Below are 8,505 nucleotides of genomic sequence, written 5' to 3'. Positions count from 1 at the left end.
GCAGCGACGAACTCCATTGTATGCATACTTAAACAACTTACTAAGGTTTGACACTAAACATTAGTGAAATTTTACGGTGCTTGGAAAAACTAGAACCATCCACTTGTATAGATCAGATGGCTATAAAATCAGAAGAATCAAGATAGTAGAACTTAAGTTGTGGACGAGAACTAGGAATCTATGGGTCCCGAACTAAAAATATATGAGCAAAGAATTATTTCAAATAAATTTAAAAGGTAGAATAGTACTTTATCTTATCTGCCCCTTGTCTCCGAGTTGTCGTCTCTCCTTTCTTGTCTCCGAGCGCAGGCCGTAGTCCTCGCCGGTCGCCGCTGGTGATCTCGTCCAGCTTCTCCGCCTCCGCCTCGATCTCCACCTGACATGTCGGAGGCGGCCTGCTTGGTGTTCCCTGCGTGACGATGACGCCGGCGAGGATGCCGAATCCCTGCATGGCGAAGACGGCGGCGATGAACCTGCCGCGGGTCTTCTTGTTGGCGTACTCGGACATGATGGTGGCACTGAGCGGGTAGTCGCCGCCGATAGACAAGCCGAGCCAGAAGCAGAAGAAGCAGAGCGTGGCCATGACGCCGCGGGCGTGCTCCCGAACGAGAGCCCGGAGGCGAGGGAGCAGACCACCATGAGCAGCAGCGTTATGCCGTAGACGCTCTTCCGGCCAATACTGTCGCTGAGCCAGCCGAAGAAGAGCTACCCCGCGAGCGTCCCGCACAGTGCGACGCCGTTCACCATGGCCGCGACGTTGGGCGGCAGCGTGCCCGGGTCTGGCTTGGTGGGGTCGGTGTAGTAGACGTGGTCGAGCAGCTTGGTGACGAGCGAGATGCAGAAGAGGTCATAGACGTCGGTGAAGAAGCCCATGCCCGCCACTCTGGGAGGCAGCGAGTTCTCGCGGCGCGCCTGCGAGCAGCGTTCGTGGAATTAGGTTAGGGATTTAGATTGTGTACCGTGTACATTAGGAAAAGTACTAATCTGCCCTTAATTATAATTAATTACTGTTCTTAATTTAAGACCTGCGGTAAATATTTTTTACGGGAGCAACCACCGGTTCCTCCGAGCACTGTAACAAAGCTCGTAAGTGTTTGGTTTCTTTACCCGACTATGTTGAAGTCTGTGCTGGTAAGAATCTGCTCGCTCACGTAAGAGCAACTCCGACAGGTCGACTAAAACTAAACTAGTAGTCAAATTTCGTTGTTTAGCAATTTTGTAAAATATAAAACTCTTTAAAACTGAAGAGATCCACAACAGCCTTGTTATTTTACAAAGTTAGATAGTCAGCGTCTGTGGTTGGCTATATATGGCCACTGAAAATTAAGGGATAGCCGGTTTCTATTTTACAAAGTCAGATAGCACATCTGTTGGAACCTATTTTTTGCTATACAAATCGTAAAATAGCATCCACAATAAGAATAGCCAATCTATTGGAGTTGCTCTAAGAAAGCCCGCGCGTGCCGACGCAGCAAGCGAGGCGAGACAAGCGCGTATCGAGAACCGGTGGTCCTATGACCGTTTTATTTACCATGGGTGCGTACATAAAAACTCTATTTCCATCTTACACATTAAATAATTCATGATCCAGCTTAGCTAACCGAACAAGTTGTTAATTGAACAGAGCTCCTGTCTTTACTTAAAAAAAAAACACGTATCGAGGACCAAACAGACCCTTAGGCGGCTGAAGATGCGACAAGGCAAAGATTCTCCAGATAGCCAACCAAGGTGGAATGAGGAGAGGGTTTGTTTGTGGGCAAAATTAGAGGTGGGCAAACAACAAATGTATTAGCTAAGGAGCCATAGTGCAAATCTAGCACGCGAAGACGACATGGTCAATGACCGAAAGAAGTAGAGGTGTGGAAGTACCCAATGGTACATACAAATGAGAGTGTGCTCAAAATTCATAAGATTATTTGTTACCTAAATTATTGATTAATAAAGATTATAATTTTTTTACGCTAAAAACTTTGGGAAAGATCCCCACAGTATGCTTTTCTTCTACAACTAAAAAGACTAAAAATAAGACTATTTTTTTGTGTGACTTTTTTTTAGGTCGCTCCTCCCTTCTGGCCATGCGATACCCCGCGCGATAGAAAAAGAAACTGTCATCTCTGCGATCCCCGCCTGCTTTGAAGGAAACAAACCGATCACCTAAGGCCACATGCATGGAAAGAAACAATAATCATGCATGGAAGAAAACAATTGGCAAAGATCAAGCAAGACTCCTTCCTTCCGGCCATGCGATACCCCGCGCGATAGAAAAAGAAACTGACATCCCTGCAATCCTCGCCTGCTTTGAAGGAAACAAATCGATCACCTGAGACCACATGCATGGAATAAAACAATAATCATGCATGGAAGAAAACAATTGGCAAAGATCAAGCAAGACGACTCAATGAGGTTGACCCTTAATTTTAGTGTTTTCAGCACGCATACCTGAAATTAAAAAGTGGCTGCTCCTTGAGAACATCAGTGGTGCCAAATAAAAGATGTGTAGGTTATACATGGTGAGACTGGTGAACCTTCTGCAATTTCCTAAACGAATATTCCCACCATTCATATATAGGTCCATTCACCTGCGTTTCTTCGTGCTCCAATTAGCATATAATATAAAAGTCTTGTTGTGTTCATCACGACTTCCAGTTGACTACTCCCATTAGCATATACTTTCTCTGCCCCAAAATATAAGTCGTTATGGAATATGTGCATGTCAAACTTTCTCAACTTTGATTAGGTTTATAAAAAATACGTGCAACATTTATATCTATAAATAAGTTTATTATGAAAATATATTTAATGGTCTATGCAATCATACTAATTATATATTATAAATATTAATATTCTTTTATATATAATTGGTCGAAGTTAAAAAAAGTTGACTTCTATTTTGGGACAGATGAAGTATATGAAAGCAGTGTTGAAAATATTTTAACAATTAAGTTCGTCTCTGTCTGATTAGTAAGCTTAGACATCATAATGGCATAAAAAATTTCGACTCTTATGGACATCCTCATGGATCAGTGCAAAGCATCCCAATTCTACAGCATACACAAATAACAACCTTAAAGTTATGATATTTTCAAAGGGTGGACAATAAGGACCATCTTAGACGTTCTAGCATTAGAGTATATACGTGCAGACACATAGGCATGGTGGTGCAAGTGAGCAGCCAGCAGGAGTCGAGAGTTATGGAGTGTTTGGATCCTAAGACTAAACTTTAGTCCCTGTCACATTAAATTTTTAGATGTCAATTAGGAGGACTAAACATGAGCTAATTATAAAACTAATTACATAAGTTGTGGCTAATTCGCTTGTCAGCGTCGTGTATAGGATTGTATGGAGATGTGGTGGAACTTATTCGTATGGATGAAAACGGTACGGATATTTATTCGACCGTCCGTTCGACCGAACAAATATGAACACTTATCTGGATAGTTACTCGGATATCCGTATTTTTTCGGATACGGATAATAAAACGGATATCTTAGGCGGATATCAAATACGGATGTAATATTATCGATATCTGGCGGATATCGGATAATCCGATTAAGTATCGGATATATCCGGATATTCCAAACGGATATTATCCGGATATTATTCAAACGACCTTGGATGAAGAAATGATCTAAAATTTAAACCGTCCAAACTTTCTCAAATGGAAAGTTGACCAAAACAACAATTGTAGATCTTGATGAGTTGAACAAACTTGGTATTCAAAACTTTTCAATTTGAAGTCATTTAGAGTTCATAATACTAGAGTTAAAGTGTTGTTTTTTCATTTGACCAAATTTGACTTGGTCAAACTTGCTCAAATAAGACACTAAATGACCTCAGATGAAAAAACTCTGAATATCAAGTTTGATCATCTCAGCAAGATCTACAATTGTTACATAGCTCATTTTCCCATTTGAGAAAGTTTTATCAAACACTAGTCACAAATTCTTGAATCTCATATAGACTTTCTAAAACTATGTGACACACTTGTGAAATTTGAACTATATTTCATTCAAACTTTCTCAAATGAAAAAATGGCCTATATAAGGTTTGTAGATCTTGATGATCTGAACAAACTTGGTATTCAAAACTTTTCAATTTGAGACAATCTAGGGTTCCAAAAACTAGTTTGTAGGCGTCGAAATTTAAAAATCACAAATTTGAACCGTCCAAACTTTCTCAAATGGAAAGTTGACCAAAACAACAATTGTAGAGCTTGATGAGTTGAACAAACTTGGTATTCAAAACTTTTCAATTTGAAGTCATTTAGAGTTCATAATACTAGAGTCAAAGTATTGTTTTTTCATTTGACCAAATTTGACTTGGTCAAACTTGCTCAAATGAGACACTAAATGACCTCAGATGAAAAAACTCTGAATACCAAGTTTGATCATCTCAGAAAGATCTATAATTGTTACATAGCTTATTTTCCCATTTGAGAAAGTTTATCAAATACTAGTCACAAATTTTTTAATCTCATATAGACTTTCTAAAACTATGTCACACACTTGTGAAATTTGAACTACATTTTATTCAAACTTTCTCAAATGAAAAAATGGCCTATATAAGGATTGTAGATCTTGATGAGCTGAACAAATTTAGTATTCAAAACTTTTCAATTTGAGACAATCTAGGGTTCCGAAAACTAGTTTGTAGGCATCAAAATTTAAAAATCACAAATTTGAACCGTCCAAACTATCTCAAATGGAAAGTTGACCAAAACAACAATTGTAGATCTTGATGGGCTGAACAAACTTGGTATTCAAAACTTTTCAATTTGAAGTCATTTAGAGTTCATAATACTAGAGTCAAAGTGTTGTTTTTTCATTTGACCAAATTTAACTTGGTCAAACTTGCTAAAATGAGACATTAAATGACCTCAGATGAAAAAACTCTGAATACCAAGTTTGATCATCTCAGCAAGATCTACAATTATTACATAGCTCATTTTCCCATTTATGAAAGTTTTATCAAACACTAGTCACAAATTCTTGAATCTCATATAGACTTTCTAAAAACTATGTCACACACTTGTGAAATTTGAACTACATTTCATTCAAACTTTCTCAAATGAAAAAATGGCCTATATAAGGATTATAGATCTTGATGATCTGAACAAACTTGGTATTCAAAACTTTTCAATTTGAGACAATCTAGGGTTCCAAAAACTAGTTTGTAGGCGTCGAAATTTAAAAATCACAAATTTGAATCATCCAAACTTTCTCAAATGGAAAGTTGACCAAAACAACAATTGTAGAGCTTGATGAGTTGAACAAACTTGGTATTCAAAACTTTTCAATTTGAAGTCATTTAGAGTTCATAATACTAGAGTCAAAGTGTTGTTTTTTCATTTGACCAAATTTGACTTGGTCAAACTTGCTCAAACGAGACACTAAATGACCTCAGATGAAAAAACTCTGAATACCAAGTTTGATCATCTCAGCAAGATCTACAATTGTTACTTAGCTCATTTTCCCATTTGAGAAAGTTTTATTAAACACTAGTCACAAATTCTTGAATCTCATATAGACTTTCTAAAACTATGTCACACACTTATGAAATTTGAACTACATTTTGTTCAAACTTTCTCAAATGAAAAAATGGTCTATATAAGGATTGTAGATCTTGAATCCATGACCATGACTCCATGAGACCCATGAAGCCATGAGCTTGGCTATTTCTACTCATGCCGTGAAGATTGGTGCTTGTATGATGTTTGATGTATGATGTATCTGTATCTTTATCTTATTTGTTGCTTTACTATTTAGTCTTTTGGCTTAATCTAGATGGATTATGGACTCATAGAGTGGTGTAATGGTTTGCGCACGTATGATATATATATATATATATATGCTGCTTTTACTCAATATCTGAATAGATATTTGTATCCGACCTTCTCCGAATCCGATTCATACTGTATTCGATACTCATTATTCGTATCCGTAACCGAGTCAATCCGTATTCGTATATGTATCCGAACGCTATCCGTGTCCAAATCCGAATCCGAACATAAATATGAAAACAAATATAATATGAGTGATATCCGTTCGTATCCGATCCGTTTTCATCCCTACTTATTCGTGAATTTGTTGGCGCACGAAAGAAATGAATATCAGAAATCTCTTCCTGCTAGTATAAAAAATGATCTTAGCCGCATCACGAAAAGATCTACACAGTAGAGTTTGTGAGCCTGTGACGCCATGCTCTCTGTGTAAGAAAAATGTACCCTAAGCCCATTTACTTTGGATTTTGGTGTTTGATGACCAACACAATCAAATTGGACTAATGAATTTGCAAGTGTTTGTTTTGTAGTCCAACATGGTGCAAGACATGACTTGGACGAAGGCGACGTGATGATCCGATGATCACCACCTTAAGAAAGACCTTAGGAGCACAAGAAAAGACCCAAGATATCAAGCAAAAAGTCTAAGCTTAAAAATAGGAACCAAGCCGTACGCAAGATCGTGAAGAAACGAGCTCACAGAGGCGACGGACGCTGGACCGGACGCTAGAAGCGCGACCAGACGCTGGACCGGTGGCTCGGTAGACAGGCGACCGGACGTGAGGACCGGACGCAGAAACGCAGCGTCCGATCGAGTACAGAGAGGTTCCAGGCGCGCGAAACTGCGACTGGACGCGTCCGATGGCAGGTGACCGGACGCTGGCAGCATCCGATCGGTGGTTCGTAGCTGCAACGGTCAGGAAGACCAGACGCGTCCGGTCAGAACGATTCAGCGTCCGATCAGTAGCAGTTTCGCGGGAATTCGACCCCAACGGCTACTTTCTCAGTGGGGCTTATAAATACAACCCCCAACCGACCATTTGAGGTGTGTGATGCTGATGAAACATACCAAGAGTGTTGATACACTATTTGAGTGATCTCCACATGCATAGTACTTAGTGTTTTATTAGGTGATTAGCATAAGTGCTTTTGCGAAGTGCTTAGGTTGATTAGACCACCGCTTATGCGCTTGCTCTAGGTATTTGCCTAGTGTTTAAGTGAGGTTTGCATACCTCTTGCCACCCCGTGCTTGCGAGCATAAGTGTTGTACATCAGAGAAGCTTGAAGTCTTACGAGATCACACCAACCGCGTTTGTGGTGTGGCCGCCACCGTGTATCGGAGGGAACAAGGCCCACGGCGTTTCGGCCGAAAAGCTTGATAGTGAAGACGGCGGAGAGCATCTAGGAGAGGCTTGCCGGAAGGCACGTCGGAGACCCACTTGCGCGTGAGGAAGGTCCGAGGCTATCCACGGAGTTACCCGACCAGGAGCTTGGCCCTTGCGAGGGATTCTTTGCGAGGGGCTCCAACGAGGACTAGGGGGAAGCTTGCGCGCTTCTCGATACCTCGGTAAAAATACCAGAGTCGTCGATGGGAGTTTGCATATCTCTACCTTGCTCTTTAGCTTCCGTATTTACATTGATTACTTTACTACGTTTGCGGTAGAGATAGCAATACACTAGTAAAACTATAGTTGCACATCTAGATAGCTTATCTATTGCATATGTTTTGCTAGGGTTAGAAAAAGATATCATAGTTTAGAGTTAGAATTTTAAAGTTACCTAATTCACCCCCCCCTCTTAGGCGTCATGGTCCCTTCAATTGGTATCAGAGCCAGTTGGCTCATTCTTGGACCCTTGGCTTAACCGCTGTTGAGCCGACGCTATTATAGAGTGGTTGGGATGGATACCGCTAGGCCTCCACAATTTGATGGCACTAACTTTCTCTACTATAAGGCTAGAATGGCTTGCCATCTTGAGGCGGTTGATTTAGGTGCATGGAGAGTCACTCATGACGGGATGAAACCCATTAAGAATCCCAAAAAGCCCACAAAGAGTGACAAAAAAGAAATGCATTTTAATGCTAGAGCTAAGAATTGCTTGTTTGAATCATTTAGCATGGATGTATTTAACCAAGTGTTCACCTTAAATACAACACATGAAATTTGGTTAAAACTCCAAGAGCTCCATGACGGCACAAGTAATGTCTGTGAGCAAAAACATTGTCTAGCCAGGCAAAATTATGATTCCTTTGTTATGAATGATGATGAGCTTGTTCGTGATATGTATTCTCGATTGAATCAATCATCAATTAGCTTCATTCAATAGGATTATTAAAGCTATATGATACAGACATAGTGAGGAAGATCATCTCTGTTCTACCACAAAAAAAATATGCAAGCATCATCACCATCCTTCACAACATGGAGAACTTGAGCACCATGACCCCGGGCATTGTCATTGGAAAGCTAGTGGCATTTGAAATGTCACGTAAGATGGGTCAAGAAGAAGCATCTTCATCAAGCAAAGGCAAAGCTCTCGCTTGTAGCGAGAAGAAGAAGATGAAGGGCAAGAAAGTTGAGTCAAGCTCAAGCTCAAGCTCCTCAAGTGAAGAAGAAGATGAGGATGATGATGATGATGATGAAGATTCAAGTGATGATGATCAATCTTCCTCCTCCACCTCCGACCTTGATGAAGAATCAATCAAATTAATCAACAAGGTAGAAAAG

The 8,505-nt window shown here is 40.2% G+C and overlaps 1 pseudogene; it reads right to left on the bottom strand.

Annotated features, from left to right (window-relative positions):
• Nucleotides 1–229: 229 nt before the first annotated feature.
• LOC136465797 (probable inorganic phosphate transporter 1-12) lies at nucleotides 230–968 on the bottom strand (annotated as a pseudogene).
• Between the last annotated feature and the right edge of the window lie 7,537 nt (nucleotides 969–8,505).

Source organism: Miscanthus floridulus, chromosome 1 (genome assembly GCF_019320115.1).
Source record: "Miscanthus floridulus cultivar M001 chromosome 1, ASM1932011v1, whole genome shotgun sequence".
NCBI classification, from domain to species: Eukaryota; Viridiplantae; Streptophyta; class Magnoliopsida; order Poales; family Poaceae; genus Miscanthus; species Miscanthus floridulus.
Note: the sequence above shows the minus strand (reverse complement) of the source record. Positions and strands in the feature narration are given on the sequence as shown.